The following is a 21,267-nucleotide window of genomic DNA, read 5'->3' on the forward strand; positions in this document are numbered from 1 at the left end:
TGTAAATAACATTGTAATGAACATAGGGATGCATATAGGGTGGGGCAAAGATCCTTTATAATAAAGATGTAATATGCAAATTGACCCTCATGCCCTCACAAGATGGCTGCCTATGACCAGGCCGGCAGGGGTGTTAGTGAGGGATGACAAAATGACTGAACAGCAGGCTGCGTGGGGTTACCAGGCCAGTGGGAGGGGTGCAGTTGGGGAAAATCAGGCCAGCATAGGGGCATAAGGGATTGACCAGGCCAGTGGGAGGGGGGCATTTAGGAGCGATCAGGCTGGCACACAGAGGCAGTGAGGGGGGGTCAGACCAGTAGGGGGGACAGTTAGGGGCGACCAGGCAGGTGAGCAATTAGGACCCAGCAGTCCATGATTGTGAGAGGGATGTCCGACTGCTGGGATCAGGCCTAAACTGGCAGTTGGACATCCCCCAAGGGGTCCTGGATTGGAGAGAGTGCAGATTGGGCTGAGGGGACCCCCCCATGCATGAATTTCATGCACTGGGCCTCTTGAAGGTTTATATTTGTGAGTATCCCAAAACAGAGTTTAGTCTTGTGTTACTGTTTATTAATTATTGTATCACTTTCCATATGAACAACTGAAACATTCTTTTTCTTATCCTGCATATTCTTTTGAATTACTGTTTGGGATTTCTTTGTGTATATATACATTAGTGGAATCACTGGAATGTAAGGCATTTCCATTTTGAATTTCTTGAGAAACCTCCATTCTGTTTTCTATCATGGCTGCACCAATGGCTGTACCAATCTGCACTCTCTAGAACAGTGCTTGAAAGTTCCTTTCATCCACTTTCTCACCAATACTTAATGTTTGTACATTTATGAATAGCTAGTGGCCCTGTGCATGAAATTCGTGCACATTAAAAGGGGATTAATTAGAGGAAATATTTTAATATTGCTATTTGCCTTCTCTCTATAAAAGAAGTGTCAGAGATTAAAGAAAATTAGTAAAATGTATATGAAAATCTTCCTCCTGTCAGAGTCTGGGGCATGACATAGGACCCAGAGTCAAGTCCCCACCCACCCACAGTGCCTAAAAATCTTGCAAGACCCAGACCCGGCTGGCCCCACCCTTGTCAATCCCTGCCAGGCAGGGTGAGCAGCCTCAGGTCCCCTGATCTGGCACCGGCAGGGGGCGCAGCCTCAGGTCCCCCGTCAAACCCCTCTGGGTGGGGGGTGCAGCCTCAGGGCCCCCGTCAAGCCCCACTGGGTGTGTGGGGGGGTGCAGCCTCAGGTACCCCAGCTCACCCTCAGGTCCCCTGGCCTGGCACCAGGGTGGCAGGTACAGCCTGAGGTCCCTCAGCACGGCACCAAAGCCAGCGGTGTGGCCTGAGGTCCCCGGCCCAGCACTGGGTCAAGGGGCACACCTTGAGGTCCCCTGTCAAGCCCCACCAGGCTGGAGGCATTGCCTAAGATCCCCTGTCAAGCCCTGCCGGGCAGTGGGGGCATGGCCTGAGGACCCCTGGCCCAGTGCCAGGGTGGGGGGTGTGGCCTGAGGTCCCCCAGCCTGGGAAGGGGCATGGCCTGAGGTCCCCTGACAAGCCCCACTGGGCGGGGGGTGCAGCCTCAGGACCCCTGCCCTGCCCCAGTGCTACGTAGCCTCAGGTCCCTGCTGAGTGCTTGTTAAGGCTCATTACAGGAACTCGTCCTTCACTGTGGGTGCAGCCATCTTGTGTTACAGAAACCCTACCTCTGCTGTGGGCGCAGCCATTTTGTGTTATGGAAACCCCTCCTCCGCTGTGGGCACCGCCATCTTTGTGATGGTGTGACGGTCAATTTGCATATTCCCTCTTTATTAGATAATATAGCTATTCTGAGAGGTGTGAGGTGATACCTCATTGTGGACTTAATTTGCATTTCTCTGATAATAAGCATCTTTTCATATGTCTATTGGCCATCTCTATTTCTTCTTTGGAATATTGTCAATTCAGATTCTCTGCTCATATGTATTTGAATTGTTTGTGGTCTTGTGTTTATTTTTGTGTGTGTTAAGTTGTGTGAGTTTTTATAATAAATTTTGGGTATTAACTCCTTATCTGATGTTCTCCCATTCAGTACGTTGTCCTTACATTTTGCTGATGGTTTCCTTTGCTGTGCAAAATTTTTTGGTTTAATGTAGTCCCATTTGTTTACTTTTTCTTTTGCTTTTCTTGCCTTATGAGATATACCAGAAAAAATATTGCTAAGAGAATTGTCAGAGGATTTACTGCCTGTGTTTCTGTAGAAATTTTATGATTTTCAGTCTTACATTTAAGTCTTTAATTCATTTTAAATTTATTCCTGTATATGGTTTAAGAAGGTGTTCTAGCTTCATTTTTTTGCATGTATCTGTCCAATTTTCCAATATCATTTATTAAATAAATTTTATTTGTTCCATTGTATGATCTTGCCTCCTTTGTTATATATTAATTGGCCATATAGATGTGGATTTATTTCTGGACTTTATTCTGTTATATTGGTCTATGTATGAGATTATGCCAATACCATGCTGTTTTGATTATTATAGCCTGGTAGTATAGTTTGATAACAGGTAAAATGAGACCTCTGGCTTTGTTCTTTTTCCTCAAGATTGCTGTGACTATTTTGGTTATTTTGCGGTTTCATATAAATTTTTGGATATTTTCCCCAGTTCTGTGAAAAGCATAATTGCTATTTTGATTGGAATTGCATTGAATCTATAATTTGCTTTAGGTAGTATGGACATTTTAATCATGCCAATTATTTCTATCCCTGAGCAGAGTTTATATTCTTCAATTTATTTGTATCTTCCTCAAATACATTTGAATTTATTTTTAAATAAATTTTATTACCTTATAATTTTTCCAGTATAGGTCTTTTTTAAGTATTGGTTAAATTTATTACTAGGTATTTTATTTATATACTAGAGGCCTGGTGCATGAAATTCATGCATGCGGGTGGGTCCCTCAGCCTGGCCTGAACCCTGTCCAATCTGGGATATCTCTCGCAATCCAGAACCACTGGATCCTAAGAGTTCACCTGCCTGCCTGCCTGATTCCGCTAACTGCTCTCCTGCCTGCCTGATGCCCCTAAATGCTCCCCTGCGGGCCTGATGGCCCTAACTGCTCTCCCCTCCTGGCCTCATCCCCCTAACTGCCTATCTGCTGTCCCCTCTTGGCCTGATCCCCCTAACTGCCCATCTGGTCTCCCTTGCTCTCCGCGCCTTCAGACCCCGGCACAGGAGTGCTGAGAGCTCTCCATAGAGGCCGCACCCCTGTCCTGATGCCACCTTCCGGGCCAGGTGGCACTGTGGGCCTGTGTGCGCCTCCACCAGGGGGCCGCCCCCATCCTGACGGCCCCCTCCAGGCTGGGATGTGCTGTGGCCTGCGAATGTGTCTGCCTGGGACAGAAGTCCATGTCCCCATGCCTGCTCACCAGCTCCTGCCTGCGCGTGCTTCTGTCGGGAGTGGAAGTCCCCGCCCCTGTCCCTACCCACTAGCTCCTGTGCATGCACAACCTGTTGACCGGTCGTGACTGGGACATTGTTAGGACCAATTAGCATATTACCTCTTTATTATATAGATGTGTAGGAAACTTTGAATGGGATTATTTTCTTAGGTTCACTTTCTGATAGCACATTATTTTTATATAAAAATGTAACTAATTTCAGAATATATATTTTGTATCCTACTATTGTACTGAATTCATTTATTAGTTCTAATAACCTTTAAGTGGAATTTTGGGGTCCTTTATATACAGTATTATGTTATTTGTAAATAACAAGTTTTATTTATTTTTTGCCAATGTAGAAGTCTTTTATTTTTTCTTCTTATCTGATTACTGTGGCTAGGACTTACAGTACAATCATAATAATAAAAAGCCAAGAAGCATCATGACCAAAACAACCAAATGACTGGTCACCAGGAGGTGCATGGAGCACCTCTCAGCCATAACGACCTAACAACTAGTCGCTATGACACCCACTGTGGATGACAAACTGGCCAATCAAGGGATGGGGCTGGTGGCCAACCTCATGGCCCTTCCCCACTGCCGGCCTGCCCCTGATTGGACTCTCCCACTCCAATCAAAAGCCAGGACTGCTGGCCAAAAGCCCCCATCAGCCCACCCCATCACAATAGGTCTGCAGCCCCTCCCCCTGATTGCCCACCCACCCCAATAGGGGACAGGGCTGGCTGGCCAATCACCTGCAGTCCTTCCCCCCACCCGGCCCCACCCCAGATAGTTCCCCCCACCCTGATCAGGGTCAGGGTTGGCTGGCCAACCACCCCATGGCCACTCCCCCAGGCCACTGAACCCTGATCAGCACCCCTCACCTACCTCATTTGGGGGTGGGGCTGGCAGCTCACTGCCCACAGCCCCTCCCCATAGCTGGCCCTGCCCTCAATCGGCCCCCCAACCCCAATTGGGGGTAGGGCCCACTGACCAATCACCTATGGCCCCTTCCCCCAGCTGGCCAGGCCCTGATTGGGCCTGGATCCAGGCAGGCCAGCCTGCCAAACTCCTGCCTTCTCCTCCTCCTGACAGGCCCAGCCCAGATCTGCCCTGATTGGGGCTGGACAGCCAGACCCCACCTGTGCACGAATTCGTGCACTGGGCCTCTAGTGTTAAATAAGAATGGTGACTTTGGAATTCTGTTTCTTCTGCTTGATCTTAATGGAAATGCTTTTATTTTTCCCCCATTATATATTATGTTAGCTGTGGATTTGCTATATATGGACTTTACTATTTTGAGGTATGTTCCCTCTACTCCCACTTTGCTGACTGCTTTTATCATAAATGGGTGTTGGATTTTATTAAATGCATTTCTACATCAATTGATATGACCATGTGGTTTTTATCCTTTGTTTTGTTCATGTGGTGTATCACTTTTATTGATTTGCAATTATTGTGCCAACCTTGCATCCAGGTATAAACAGATCTTAATTATGGTGTCTGAGATTTTTAAAGTATTGTTGTAATTGGTTTTATAATATTTATGTTGAGGATTTTTGCATTTATGTTTATCAGGGTTATTAGCCTACATTTTTTTTGTAGTGCTGGCCTCATAAAAATGAATTTGGGGGTCTCTCCTTTTTTTCAATTTATTAGAATAGTTTCAGAAAAATAGATTTTAATTACTCTTGGAATGGTTGGTATAGTTCACCTATGAAGCCATCTGGTCCAGGACTTAGTTTGTTTAGAAATTTTTTGAGTATTGCTTTAATTTCTTTGGTTGTAATTGGTCTGTTCAGATTGTGTGTGTGTGTTTTAATGTGGATTTAATTAGTCTTGGAAGAAGGTATGTTTCTATGAATTAATCCATTTTTATCTTATAGTCTATTTTACTTGCATATAGTTTTTCATAATGCTTTCTTATTATTCTTTTTATTTCTGTGGTGTCAGCTGTTATTTCTCCTTCTTTATTTAAGATTTTATTTATTTGGTTTCTCTTTGTGTGTCTTTTCTTTCTCTTTTTCTTGATGAGTCTGGTAAAGGTTTTATCAATATTGTTTATTTTTTCAAAGCACAACCAAGTTTTGCCCTAGCTGGTTTTGCTCAGTGGGTAGAGCGTCAGCCTGTGGGCTGAAGGGTCCCAGGTTTGATTCTGCTCAAGGGCACATGCCCAGGTTGTGGGCTTGATCTCCAGTAGGGGGCATGCAGGAGGCAGCCAATCAATGATTGTCTCTCATCATTTATGTTTCTGTCTCTCTCTCCCTCTCCTTTCCTCTCTAAAATCAATAAAATATATATATTAAAAAAAGAAAAAAAAGGAAAACCAAGTTCTTGGTTTCATTAATTTTTTGTATTTTTAGACTTTATTAAGATTATTTCTGCTCTAGTCTTTATTATTATTTTTTCATTGTACTCAGTTTGTGCTTTTATGTTGTTCTTTTGTAGTTCCTTTCAGTGTAAGATTACATTATTTAAGATTTTTCTTATATATTGAGGCAGCTTTTAATGTTATGATTTTCCCTTTTAGAACTGCTTTTGCTGTATCCCATAGATTTTAGATTATAGTGTTTTCATTTTTCTCTAGGTACCTTTTGATTTTGTTATTTATATTATTATTAAACAACTCATTTTTAATAAGTTGCTATTTAACCTCCAAGTGTTTGTGTGTGTGTGTGTTAGTTATGTTATTTTTTCTTATAATTAATGTTAACTTTGATACCACTGTGGTTGGAGAAGATGCTTTACATGATTTCAATCTAACATTTATTGAGACTTCTTTTGTGTTCTACCATATAGTCTATCATAGAAAATGCTTCATGGGCATTTGAAAAAAAATGTATATTCTGCTGTTTTGGGGCAAAATGCTCTGAAAATGTCAATTGAGTTTAATTGTGTGATTTTAAGATCATGGTTCCTTGTTGATACACTATCTGAAAAAATCTATCCATTGATGTCAATGGGGTGCTAAGATCTCCTACTATGACTGTACTATTTTTGATCACCCCTTTATGTCAACCAAGTTTTTATTTATATATTTAAGTAGTGCTACTTTGGGTGCATATTTTTTTTCCACTTATCTTTTCAGAAAGAATGGAAGGGAGGGAGAATGGGAGAGAGAGAAAAAGAGAGAGAAAGAGGAGACATGCATTGATTGGTTGCCTCCTGCAGGAACGCCAACTGAGGTCAGGTATTGAACCTGCAGCCAAGGTATGTGCCCTTGACCAGGAATTGAACCCGTGACCCTTCAGTGTGTGCACGGATGCTCTAATCACTGAGAAACATTGGCCAGGGCAAGGGTGCAAACATTTTTACAATAATTATATCCTCTTTTGTCACTGAATGCTGTTTTTGTCTTAAAGTCTATTTTGGAGTGATGTCAGAGGAGTGGTGGTGTGAGATATTCCCTTGTTTCTCCCTAGAATTTATATCAATCTGTATAGTCATATCTCAACAAAGAATTCCCTGATCAATGTACAAATACTCCTGAGAGATCTGTGAATGGAAACATATAAAGGTTGGCAAATAGATCAAAAGGAGGAAGTGAAAAGGGATTGGGGTTCATTCGAGCCAGAAACACAACCAAGCAGCTAGGCACTCATACAAGGCTAAGCACAGAGGGGAGAAATCTGGTGATTGCTAACACCCATTCAGCTTGTAGGAAGAGAGACTTGGTGAGTACTCCTGCAGGAGTGGGCAGCAATAGCTGAGGCTGACCTCAGTGACCTGGGCAAGAACATAGAATGGGGAAGTGACAGCAGTTGTCAGGTGTTCAGTTCGCTATTCAGAGAGTGAAACAAAAACACAAAGCCTGGCCACCTCCGCTTAACCCCCAAAGATTGCTTCACTTTGCCCTTGAGTGTGGCTGTGAACCACATTAATTGCATGCACAAGAACTAGCACCTGATATGTAATACTGCAGAATCTCATTTCTCCCTACGCAAAGGGTACACTCTGACCATAAAATAGGGGGTCCCTGGTGGAGGACCAAGGCTTCCATTACAAAGTATAAAACAACAAAAAACCTGGAGGGAAATCCCAGCTCACTCAGACACATCACAACTACATTGTCTGCAGAGGCCATGGGAGACAGCACTGCAATCTCACAGAGCTAAAGAAAAAAAATACCTTGTGAATCAACTCCACCTACTGCAAAATAATAGAAAGACCTCTCTGTGTTAATCTGCTAGAGAAGTACAATCTACACATTGAGGCCTAGACAGAGAAGACATACATCAAATACCATGAATAATCAAGATAATGAGGCAGCTAAAAATAAAATAAAAAAATGTTCAGAAAATAAACTTAAAGACATGGAAATATGTGACAAATAACAGAGAATGCAAGATTGCAGTTCTGAAAATACTCAATGAGATGTGAGAAAATATAGATAGGCAATTTGGTGAGGCCAGAAAACAACTTAATGAACAAAATGAGTACTTCACCAAAGAGATTGAAACTTTCAAAAAATAACAAAACAGAAATCCTGTAGATGAAGACTTCAATTAAAGAGATGAATAATGGAAAACAGAGAAAACCAAATGAAGTAAAGGATAAGTGATATCAAGGATAGAAATCTAGCAATGATGCAGAGGGAAGGACAGAGAGGCTTAAACATAAAAAATGAAAGATATTTGTGATAACTGTAACTCCATCAGAAAGAGTAATCTACACTAATAAAAGAGAAACATGCAAATTGACCATACTTCTGCTACGCCCACAAGCCACGCCCACCAGCCAATCAGGAGCAAATATGCAAATTAACCAAACCAAGATGGCTGCGGCCACGGAGAGAGCAGGAGGCTTGGGTTTCACCAGCAATGTAGGAAGCCAAGCTTCCATCCCCGCCCTGACCTGCCCTGGCCTCCGCTCAAGGCTACAAAGTTTCAATTATTGAAGATAAATAAATCCCAACAAAAATGGCGGCAGCCACAGAATGAGCAGGAGGCTTGGGTTTCACCAGCGATGGAGGAAGCCAAGCTTCCTTCCCCACCCTGGCCTGCCCTGGCCTCTGCTCAAGGCTACAAAGTTTCAATTATAGAAAATACATAAATCCCAGATACCAGGGCCTCCGCTTGGGTCGCCAGGGGGCGTGGCCAGCCTGAAAACCACCACAGGCCCCTCGCCCAGGCCACCCCATGCACCAAGGGAACCCCCACCCTGATCTGGGACACCCTTCAGGGCAAACCAGCCAGCCCCCACCTGTGCACCAGGCCACTATCCTCATATCTAATAAAAGAGTAATATGCAAATTGACCGTCACTCCAACACACAAGATGGCTGCTCCTATGTGGTCAAAGATGGCTGCCCCCATGTAGACACAAGATGGCCAGCAGGGGAGGGCAGTTGGGAGGGACCAGGTCTGTAAGGGAGGGCAGTTGGGGGCAATCAAGCCTGCAGGGGAGGGCAGTTAGGGGTGACCAGGCTGGCAGAAGAGGGAAGTTGGGGGCAATCAAGCCTGAAGGGGAGGGCAGTTAGGGGTGACCAGGCTGGCAGAAGAGGGAAGTTGGGGGCAACCGAGCTTGAAGGGAAGGGCAGTTGGGGGGGACCCAGGCCTGCAGGGGAGGGAAGTTGGGGGAGACCAGGCCAGCAGGGGAGGGCAGTTAGGGGCAATCAGTCTGGCAGGGGAGCAGTTAGGCATCAATCCGGTTGGCAGGGGAGTGGTTAGGGGGTGATCAAGCTGGTAGGCAGAAGCGGTTAGGGGCAATCAGGAAGGCAGGCAGGCAAGCAGTTGGGAGCCAGCAGTCCTGGATTGTGAGAGGGATGTCCGACTGGCCGTTTAGGCCCTATCCTACTGGGATTGGGCCTAAACAGGCAGTCAGACATCCCTCGAGGGGTCCCAGATTGGAGAGGGTGCAGGCTGGGCTGAGGGACACCCCCCCCATGCATAAATTTCGTGCACTGGGCCTCTAGTATAAGAATAATAAACAATGGTAAATGGGATTGTTTTTTACACCTTGGAATAAACTTAACCAGGGAGATAAAAGACCTGTACTCAGAAAACTACAGGAGGCTGAAAAAAAAAGAAATAGAGGAAGATATAAACAAATAGAAGGATATACTGTGTTCACAGATTGGAATCATTAACATTATTAAAATGTCCATAATATACAAAGTAATCTATAGATTCAATGCAATACCTATTAAATACCAGTGGCATATTGCACAGATCTAGAACAAATACTCCAAACATTTATATGAAACCCAGAAAGACCCTGAAGAGCCATAACAATCTTGAGAAAGAAGAAAAAGTAGGAGAGATCACAATACCAGATATCAAATTACACTACAAACACATTGTAATTGAAACAGACTGGTACTGGCACAAGAATCAGTATATACAGTAGATCAGTGGAACAGAACAGAGAACTCAGAAATAAATCCAAGCCATTATGCTCAATTAATATTTGACAAACAAGGCAAGAAGACACAATGGAGTAAAAACAGTCTCTTCAACAAATCGTGTTGAGAAAATTGTACAGGTACATGGAAAAAAATGAAACTAGACCACCAACTTATACCATGCAAATAAATAAACTCAAATGGATAAAAGACTTAAATGTAAGTCAGGAAGCCATAAAAATCCTAGAAAAATAGGCAGCCAAATCTCAGACACCTCACATAGCAATATGTTTGCTAATACATATTGTAGGGTAAGGAAAACAAAGGAAAAATAAACAAAGGTGACCACATCAAAATAAAAAGGTTCTGCACAGCCAAAGAAACCATCATCAAAATGAAAAGGGTTCCCACTGCATGGGATAACATAGTTGCCAATGATATATCTGATAAGGGGTTAGTTTCCAAAATATATAAAGAACTCATATAACTTAGCAAAAGCAAGACAAACAATCCAATTAATAATGGGCAATGTACCTAAATAGACACTTCACCAAACAGGACCCACAGATGGCCAAAAGACATATGAAAAAATGCTCAGTGACTAATCAGAGAGATGAAAATTAAAATGGCAATGAGGTATTACCTCACACCTTCCAGAATGGCTACTGTCAACAAATAACAAGTGTGACAAGGATGTGGAGAAAAAGGAACCCTCATGCACTGCTGGTGGGAATGCAGACTTGTGCAGCCACTATGGTAAACAGTATGGAGTTTCCTCAAAAAATTAAAAATGGAACTGACTTGTGACCCAGCAATCCCACTTATGGGAATATATCTTAAGAATACCTAAACACCAATAAGAAATAATATATGCACCACTATGGTCATAGCAGTGTTATTTTCTATAGCTAAATTTTGGAAACAGTCCAAGGTCCCAATAGTAGATGAGTGGATAAAAAAACCATGGTATATTTACCCAAGGGAATACTATGCAGCTCTAAAAAGAAGGATCTCTTACCCTTTGAGACATCATAGATGGACCTGGAGTGTATTTTGCTAAACAAAATAAGCTAGTCAGAAAAGACAAATATCACATGTTCTCACTTATATGTGGAATCTAATGAAAAAAATAAACTGATGAACAAAATAGATCCAGAGACATGGAAGCATGCAACAGACTGATGAATCTCAAAGGGAATGGGCGGGTTCAAGAAGAGCTTAAGCAAAGAACTTGTAGAATATATGCATAACCCTTGGACACAGAATGTAGGGTGGTTAAGATATGTGGGACAGAATAATTTGGGTGGAGAGGGGGCTGTAGGGGGAAAACGGGGGATACCTGTAATACTTTCAACAATCAAGATCAATTCAAATAAATAAATAAAATGATAATAGGCATACCAGAAGAAGAAGAAAGGGAGAAGGTTGTGGAGAGCATATTCAAACAAATAGTTGATAAGAACTTCCCAAACCTATGGAAAGAACTAGATCTTCAAATCCAAGAAGCAAACAAAACACCTAGTTACCTCAATCCAAGGAAGCCCTCTCCAAGGCACATTTTATTAAAACTGCCAAAAATGAATGACAAAGAAAGGATCCTTAAAGTAGCCAGTGAAAAAAAGTAAGTAGCCTATAAAGGAAAAGGCGTTAGGTTATCATCAGACTTCTCAGCAGAAACTTTACAAGCCAGGAGAAAGTAGAATCAAATATTCAAACTACTAAAAGAGAGAAATTACAAGCCAAAAATAATATATCCAGCAAAATTATCCTTTAAACATGAAGGAGAAATAAAGACTTTCCAAGACATAAAAAAGTTGAGGGAATTCATCACCAAAAGACCTCCATTGCCAGAAATTCTCAAGGATGTTATTCTATAGGAACAAAGAACAGAAGATCACAAATCAATGAGAGAAATTACCAACAAACTTACAGCATAAGCAGAGATAATTTGTGACAACCGAAACACAAAAGTGGAGGGAGAAAGGTCTGAATTGGCAAAGGAAGATGGAGGCCAATTCATTCAAAAGAAAAAGGACTACTCTATGTCTGAAAATTTATATTTCATAAATCTAATGGAAACCACATGCACACGTACACACACACACACACACACACACATAAACACACACACACACACCTTTACAACTGAGACACTTAGCGTAGGAAAACAGAAAACAAAAAAAAAAAAAGAAATTTGGAATACCACCAAACAAAAACAGACAGAAACACAAAGGAACAGAACCAGTGGAGGCACAGAATTACCATAAAACAAAAGACAAACTGGACACAGAAAATCCTCATACATAAATAATTACCTTAAATGTAAATGGACTGAATTCACCAATGAAGAGGCACAGATGCACGGCCAGCGTGGCTCAGGGTTTGATCACTGACCTATTAATCAGGAGGTCATACTTCGATTCCTTGTCAAGGCACATGCCTGAGTTGTGGGCTCAATCCCCATTGTGGGGCATACAGGAGGCAGCTGATTAATAATTCTCTTTCATCATTGATGTTTCTATTTCTCTCTCTCCCTCTCCCTTCCTCTCTGAAATCAATAAAAATACATATATTTAAAAAGAGGCACAGAGTAGCAGATTGGTTTTAAAAAAACACACACAATCATATACTGTCTTCAGGAGACACATCCAAGCTGTAAAGACAAGGGTAGATTCAAAGTGTAAGGGTGGAAAATAATTCTTAATGCAAATAAAATTCACAAAAATTAGGTGTAGCCATACTTATATTTGACAAAATAGATCTCAAGGTAACAAATGTAACAGGAGACAAAGATGGACATTTTATAATGATAAAGGGGATACTACATAAATACATAACATTTTTAACATATAGGCACCCAATCAGGGAGCACCCAAATATAAAAACAGCTACTCACAGAACTAAGGGAGAAACAGAACAAAGCCCAATCATAGTTGGGGATCTTAATATTCCATTGACAGCTCTAGGTAGATCATGCAAACAGAAAATCAATAAAAAATTGGCCTTAAATGACACATTAGACAAAATTGACATTTACAGATCCTTTCATCCAAGAATATCAGATTAAACATTCTTCTCCAGTGCACATGAAACATTCTCAAGGATAGACCATATGTTGGGTCACATACTATCCTCAACAAATTCAAGAAGATTAAAATTATACAAAGCATAGTCTCTGACCACAGTGCCATGAAATTAGAAATCAACTGAAAAAAAGGAAGTAAAGAAAGTCACAAATACAAGGAGATTAAACAACATACTACTAAAAAATGACTGGGTCAAAGAAGAAATAAAAGGTGAGATCAAAAGATAATGGAGACAAATGAGAATGACAATGCAACATATCTAAACATCTGGGGTACAACAGAAGTAGTAATAAGAGGGAAGTTTATATCAATACAGGCCTATCTCAAGAAAAAAGAGAAATCCCAGCTAAACAACTTAACATTACATCTTAAAGAACTGGAAAAAGAAGAACAAATGCAACCTAAAATCAGCAAGAAAAAGGAAAGAATAAAAATTATAGCAGAATTGAATGAAATAGAGAACAAAAAGACTGTACAAAATTAATATAAAAAACAACTGGTTCTTTGAAAAGATTAATAAATTTGACAAACCCTTGTTAAGACTCACTAAGGAAAAAAGAGAAAAGACTCAAATAAACAAAATCAGAAATATAAGAGAAGTCACCACAGACATCACAGATATACAAAGATTATACTAGAATACCATAAAAGACTATATGCCACCAAATTCATTAACCTAGAATAAATAGATAAGTTCCTGGAAATATATGACCTTCCTAGACTAAATCTGGAACAACTGGAAAATCTAAATAGACCAATCAGCAGTGAGGAACTTGAAACAGCCATCAAAAACCTCCACAAAAATGAGAGTCCAGGACCAGATATCTTCACCAGTGAATTTTACTAAATATTCAAGAACAGATTTTGAAACCTATCTTTCTCAAACTCTTCCAAAAGTTTGAAGAAGAGGCAATACTTCCTAACACATTTTATGAGGAGAGCATAACCCTAATATAAAAACTTGGCAAGGCTAACCCATAAAAAAAGAAAACCACAGACCAATATCTCTGATGACTATAGATATGAAAATCCTAAACAAAATATTAGGAAATCAAATTCAATAATACATTAAAAATAATACATCACAATCAAGTGGGGTTCATTCCAGAGATACAAGGTTGGTTCAACATATGCAAATCTAACAATGCAATATACCACATTAACAAAATCCTATATAATAAAAGGCTAGTATGCAAATCGACTGAACGGCAGAATGACCGGCCGCTATGACTTGCACTGACCACCAGGGAGGGGTCAGACCTTCAACGCAGGAGCTGCCCCCTGGTGGTCAGTGTGCTCCCACAGGGGGAGCGCCGCTCAGCCAGAAGCCAGGCTCATGGCTGGCGAGCGCAGTGGCGGTGGTGGGAGCCTCTCCCACCTCTGTGTCAGTCGGACATCCCCTGAGGGCTCCTGGACTGCAAGAGGGCGCAGGCTGGGCTAAAGCCCCCCTCCCCTGAGTGCACAAATTTGGTGCACTGAGCCTCTAGTAGAAGATAAAAATCATATGATTTATCAATAGATGAATAAAAAGCATTCTATAAGATACATCCATTTATGATTAAAAAAAAACTCAATAAAATAAGTATAGAAGCAAAGTATCTCAACATAATAAAAGCTATATGTGACAAATCTTCAGACAATATCATTCACAATGATGGAAAACTGAAAGCTTTTCCTCTAAAATCAGGAGCAAGAGAAGGATATCCACTATCACCACTCTTATTTAACATAGTTCTGGAAGTCCTAGTCAGAGCATTCAGGCAAGAGAACAAAGTAAAAGTCATCCAAATAGGTAAGGAAGAAGGAAAAGTGTCACTTTTTATAGTTGACATGAGTCTGTGCATAGAGAACTCTAAAGACTTTACCAAAAAATAGTATTAGAAACAATAAACAAATACAATAAAGTTGCAGGATACAATATCAATGTACAAAATTCAAAGTTTCCTATATACTAAAAACAAAACCTCAGAAAAATAAATGAAAAAAATGCCCTTTGCAATTGCAGCCAAAAGAATAAAATACCTATAAATAACAAAGGATGTGAAAGACCTATATACTGCAAACTATAAAACATTATTAAAAGAGATTGAGAAGTAACAACAAAATTGGAAGATATTCTGTGTTCATGGATTGGAAGAATCAACATAATTACAATGGCCATATTACCCAAAGCAATATGCAGATTCTATGTAACCTGTATCAAAATCCCAATGTCATCTATACATATAAAGAGGTAATATGCTAATTGCCGTTACGGTGTCCCAGTAACGACCAATTTGCATATTGACAGACCAGCAGGAGGATGCACGTGCAGCAGGGGGCGGGCGGCCAAAGCCAAGGTCCCTGGGGTCTGAGGAGAGTGCCTGACAGGAGCCCGGACTGTAAAGAAGGAAGAGGAAGCAGCCACCACGAGCTCTTCCAATCCCCCTGCACGGACACCCTACCCCAGACCCTGCACCCCCAGGGGGACAGGGAGGCTGACTGGACGGGGAGAAGATCGAGCCTTGGGGGTAGCTGGAGCCTGCACCTGTAACTCCTGATCTCTTCCCCCTCCACCCCGCCAGGGGCGCCCACAACAATAGCATGCCAGGGACCACTGGTCAGCACCCCCGAGGCACCCAGGGCCCATGGCCCACCACTGCCAGGCCCCCTCCACTGGGGCCGGGCACACCTTTCCTCCCTACAACTCCAGACCCATGTGTAGGCAGACCTGAGTGGCCCCCCAGGGTCAGACCCTCCCCCCCCCCAGCAGCAGCACTGTCTCCACAGCTGAAGTGCGCTGAACCTTGCTGGGCATGGCTAAACCCACCCTCCTAGCCTGCCTGGCTCTGCCCTGGCCCGGCCCCCACCCAGCTCCAGGAGATTGGAGCCCTGCCCTGAGCAGGTACAACCACATGCAATTCAAAGAATGGCGCCAAGCGGGAAGGTTTGACAGTTACTCCCCCTTTGTCCTTGCGCCCCCCTAGTGCCCCCTAATGCCCCGCCCCCCACCAGTGCCTCCAGGGATGACACTGTTACAGGGCTGCTGGCCAGAGCCCACCCCTCCTAGGACTATGGAACCCTCTGCAAAGCTTCCATAGCTACAGTCCCAGAAAACAATCATGCCCTCCTCCCCTAATCAGTACCTGCTACCTGCGAGGGTACCCATGGGCTTAAAAATAGCAATCCCTTCCGTTTTAGACATCACTTAATTGATTAAATATTTCTAGGTTTATTAGCTCAGAACCTCCTCTGACAACCCAATGAGGTAGGTGGAGAAGAGATTACAATTCCCATGGTATATGTGTATGTATTCAGAAATGAAGCTCAGAGAGGAAAAGCGTCAAGCCCAGTGGTTCCCAAGGTGCAGCACACACCCCACAGGGGGGGAGGGGCAATTTTATTTTTAGTGGGGGCAATTCGAGAATGAGTTAACAGTGGCTTTTTTGCATTTCTTATGGTTCTAGGGGACCTTATCTACAGTGTATCCTACATAATAAAAGGCTAATATGCAAATGACTGAATGGTGGAATGACCAGTCACTATAATGCGCATTGACCACCAGGGGGCAGACACTCATTGCAGGATCTGCCTCCTGGTGGTCAGTGTTCTTCCACAGGTGAAGCGCCACTCAGCCAGAAGCCAGGCTCATGGCTGGCGAGCAAAGCAGCAGTTTTGGGAGACTGTCCTGCCTCCTGCCTCCGTGGCAATGCTAAGGATGTCCGACTGATGGCTTAGGCCCACTAAGCCATCAGCTGGACATCCCCCCAGGGCTCCTGGACTGAGGGACCCACTCCCCCAAGTGCACAAATTTCATGCACAGGACCTCTAGTTTAAAAATAATAGAACAAAAAAAATCATCAAATTTGTATGAAACCACAAAAAAACTAAAATAACCAAAGCAATCTTGAGAAAAAAGAATGAAGCCAAAGGTATCACATTACCTGACTTCACATTATACTACAGAACTATAACACTCAAAACTGCATGGCATTGGCAGAGAAACAGACTCATAGATCAATGGAACAGAAATGAGAACCCAGAAGTAAAACCACATGTATATGGGCATATAATTTTCAACAAAGAAGCCTTAAAAACATGATGGAGAAAAGAAATCCTCTTCAATAAATGATGCTGGGAAACCTAGAAAGCCACATGCAAAATAATGAAACTAGATTACAATTTGTCCCCATGTACAAAAATTAATTCAAAATTCATCAAAGACCTAAATATAATATCTGAAAAAATAAATTAGATAGAAGAAAACATAAGTACTAAACTTATGAACCTTGGTCACAGAGAACATTTCATGAACATGACCCCAAAGACAAGGGAAGTAAAGACAAAAATAAATGAATGGGACTATATCAAATTAAAAAGCTTCTGCACAGCAAAAGAAACTGACAACACAACAAAGAGGCAGCTGACCAAATGGGAGATGATATTTGCAAACAACAGTTCCAACAAAGGTTTAATATCCAAAATATATAAAGGACTCATAAAACTCAACACCAGACAAACAAACAATCCAATTAAAAAGTGAGCAGAGGGCCTGAACAGACACCTTTCCCAAGCAGACACAAAGGGCCAACAGCTATATGTAAAGCTGTTCAACCTTACTATCAATTAGGGAAATGCAAATTAAAACTTCAATGAAACACCACATCACACCTGTTGGAATGACTATTATCAACAAGATAGGTAATGACAAGTGCTGGATCAGTTGTGGAGACAAGGGAACCCCCTTCCATTGGCAGTGTGAATGCAGATGGGGACAACCACTATGGAAAACAGTATGGTTGTTCCTCAAAAACTTAAGAATAGAGTTACCATATGACCCAGCAATCCCTCTCTGGGCATTTACCTGAAAACTTGAAAACAGTATTCCCAACAATAAATGCTCCTCCCACATTCATTGCAGCCCTATTCATGGTGGGTAAGACATGGAAACAACCAAAGAGTCCAGAGATAGAGGACTGGATAAAGAAGATGTGCTACATATATATAGTGGAATACTACTCAGCCATGAGAAAAGATGAAATACTTCCACTTGAGATAACATGGATGGACTTTGAGAATATTATGGCAAGGAAAGTAAGTCATTCAGAAAAAGCTAAAACCACATGACTTCACTTATATATCGGATATAAAACTGAAACTCATGGACACAGATAATAGTGTGGTGTTTACCAGAGGGAAGGGGGTCCTGGGTTGGTAAAAAAAAAGGGGGGGGCTAATATATGGTGACAGAAGATGGTTTGACCTTGATTGGTGGGCACACATACCAATATAAAGATTTTGTATCATGGAAATGTACACTTGAGGCCTATATCATCTTATAAATCAATGTCACCCTAATATATTTAATTAAAATATGAAAAAGGAAAAATATAAAATAAAGTCTATTTTGTTGGATATAACAATTCCTTTACTTTCAGTCTGTGTGTGTCTTTAACCCAGCTTTCTTATGTTTCCATTTGCATAAAATACTTTTGAATTCCTTTACTTTCAGTCTGTGTGTGTCTTTGACTGCATGTATATGGTTTTTGTTTTTATTTGTTTTTGTTTTGTAAATCTAGTCATCTATCTTATATCTTTTGAGCTACATTTAGAGTGATCATTGATAGGTATATATTCATTGCCATTTTGTTATCCATACTTATATTCCTCTTTTTTATTTTCTTTTCCTTAAAGAAGTCCCTTTAAAATTTCGTGTAATACCGCTTGGTGGTGATTTTCTCTTTAGTTTGTTGTTGTTGTTTTTCTGGAAAGTTTTATTTTTCCTTCAACTTTAAATGCTAGCCTTACTGGTAGTATAGTCTTGGTTGTAAGTTTTTGCTTTTATTCACTGAATATTTTGTGCCAATCCTTTATGGCCTGAAATGTTTCTGTTAAGAAATCAGTTTAGAGTTTTAAGGGAGCTCCCTTGTAGGTAACTAACTGTTTTTCTCTTGCTTTTTTAATATTCTCTCTTTCTTTTTAACCTTTGCCATTTTAATTATGATATGTTTTGGGTGGGACCCTTTGGCTTCATCTTCCCTGTGACTCTGCCCTTCTTGGAATTGTGTGTCTTTTTCTTCACCATGTTAGGAATGCTTTCAGTCATTATTTCTTCCAATAGTTTCTCAATTCCTTGCTATTTCTCTTTTACTTCTGGAACCTCTATAATGTGGATGTTGTTATGCTTCATGTTGTTCCAGAGGTTCCATCATCTATTCTAATTTTTTTTAATTCATTTTTTTTATGGAACTCTGATTGTGTTTTGTGTTACTTTGTCTTCCAAATTGCTGATTTGAACTTCTGCTTCATCTAGTCTGCTGTTTAATTTTTCTAGCTTATTCTTCATTTCATATACTGTATTATTTACTTCTGAGTGTTTTTTAAATAGTTTCTATGTCCTTTTTATCCTTGTTATCTCTTTATTGAATTTCTCTCTAAGTTCCTTAAGCACCCTTAAACCATTGTTTTGAACTCTTTAACTGGTCTATTGCTTGCCTCCATTTAATTTAGTTCTTCAGGAGATTTCTTATTTCATTTGTGAATGTTTTTGTCTCCCTATTTTGACTGCATGTCTGTATTTGTTTCTGTGTATTAGGTAGACCTGCTATGCCTGCAACTCTTGGTAGGCTGGCTTTATTTTATATGTCCAGTGGAGCTCATTGATTTAGTCTCACTGATTACCTGAGCTTGGTGTTCCAGGAATATTCCTTGTATGTGTATGTAAGCCTTACTCTTGTAGTTGCGTATTGATTGCTGTTGAACCATCTATGGGTGGAATTGACTATCAGGCTGACAGATTGCTAGGATTATTCAGAAACACAGTGTATGAGCTTGTGTGCAGGGGCTGACCCATGAAGTACAATGTGTCCCAGTTGTGTTTGGTCTTGCCATAATTTCCCTTTGGGTGGGGTACTTGTGAAGCTCTGATGTGGTCTGAAATCTCCATTAGGTGTGCTGGTTTTAAGGACACTGGGATTGACTCTTGTGGGCAAATGTCAGATGTTATCTATGACTACCCCTTAGCTACCTGTTAGAGGATACAAAGCTATTCATGACTGGTATTTGCCTCTGCTGGGACTCAGTTTATGTGAAGGAGGTCATGCTTCATACCAAAGTTCTTGTCTACCAATACCAACCATGAAGCAGGTCATGAAAAGGCCCAAGGCACCTTGAGATCTAACTCCTCCTTTTGGGGGCCTGTTAGGCTCATTCACTAAAAGAGCCTCCAATATTTTGCAATTTGTGTGAGTTTGATTCTCAATGAGCCACCAGGTAGGGGCTAGTGGTGTAAACCAGGTTGATACAGATTCAAACTCAGTACCACTGATGGGTCAGAAGCTAATCAGCAAGAGTCTCAGGGTGCATCAAGGTCAGCCACCATCCACCTGAGTCCTGTAGAACTGTGTAGTGGGAAGTGTTCTGAGGGAATCATGGTGGGGCCAGTAGAATTTATCAAGCTAAAACATTAAATTTGGCCTTGTCCAGGGAGAGCACTGCACAGAAATGTTGCACCAATCAGGTTGTGTGGGGAAATATGGCACTTGCCCTAAAGCCACACATGTCAGTTTCTACCTGTTTGTTTCTCACACTTTCTGAATCTGCCCAGATCTCCTTGAGAGCTTTACAAGAAGGATTGCAAAGAAGGCTGAGGCTGGCTACAGCCAGCAGACCACTCTGCAGCATTTGAACTTGGCAGTGTGGGGCCATAGTGAGTTGAGAGCATGGGGCTAGTTCATCTCCTAAGGTCAATGCTGTGAGAGGGAGGCAATGACAGTGATCATGAGAAAATAGACCCTCTTTTCTAAAGCCATTTCACTCAGTCTCTCCTGCATTTCAGAGACCTCCAGAGTCTGCCTGGACTTCCTTGAAAGCTTTCCAGAAAAGACTGCAATGCAGGGCAAGGCTGGCCACAGTCAGTAGACTCATTTGCAGGGCATGAGGTTGACAGGATAATGAGTCTGGAAGGTGGGGCTATTGCATCTTCTTGGCAGATACTGTGTTGTGGAGGTACCAATCTGGTGCAGGAGAAAATTGGCCCTTTTCCTAAAGTGACTCAACTCATTCTCTCCTGTGTTTCTCTGATACCCTGTGAGTCTGCCCAGACCTCCTTGAGAGTCTTCCCAGAAGTTCTGCAATGTAGGCCCAGGCTTTCTGTAGCTAGTTAACTTCTCCACATGGCAGGAGCTTAGAAGAGTGAGGCCACAGGTTGTAGGTGTATGGAGCTTGTGCATTTCCCAGGCTGATGCCTTATGGATGTGTATGTTCAACCCAGGAAAAATGGCATATGTGGACAACATGGGAGAAAAACTCATTACAGGAACTATGATGGATGTTTCTTCAGCCCTCTCCTTGAATCCACAAATCCAATCTCTTTCTTTGTGACTACAGTCTGCTCTGACCCACAGTCCCTCTGCTACAGATCAGGGTGA

The sequence above is a fragment of the Plecotus auritus genome (genome assembly GCF_963455305.1).
Source record: "Plecotus auritus genome assembly, chromosome: X".
NCBI lineage: Eukaryota > Metazoa > Chordata > Mammalia > Chiroptera > Vespertilionidae > Plecotus > Plecotus auritus.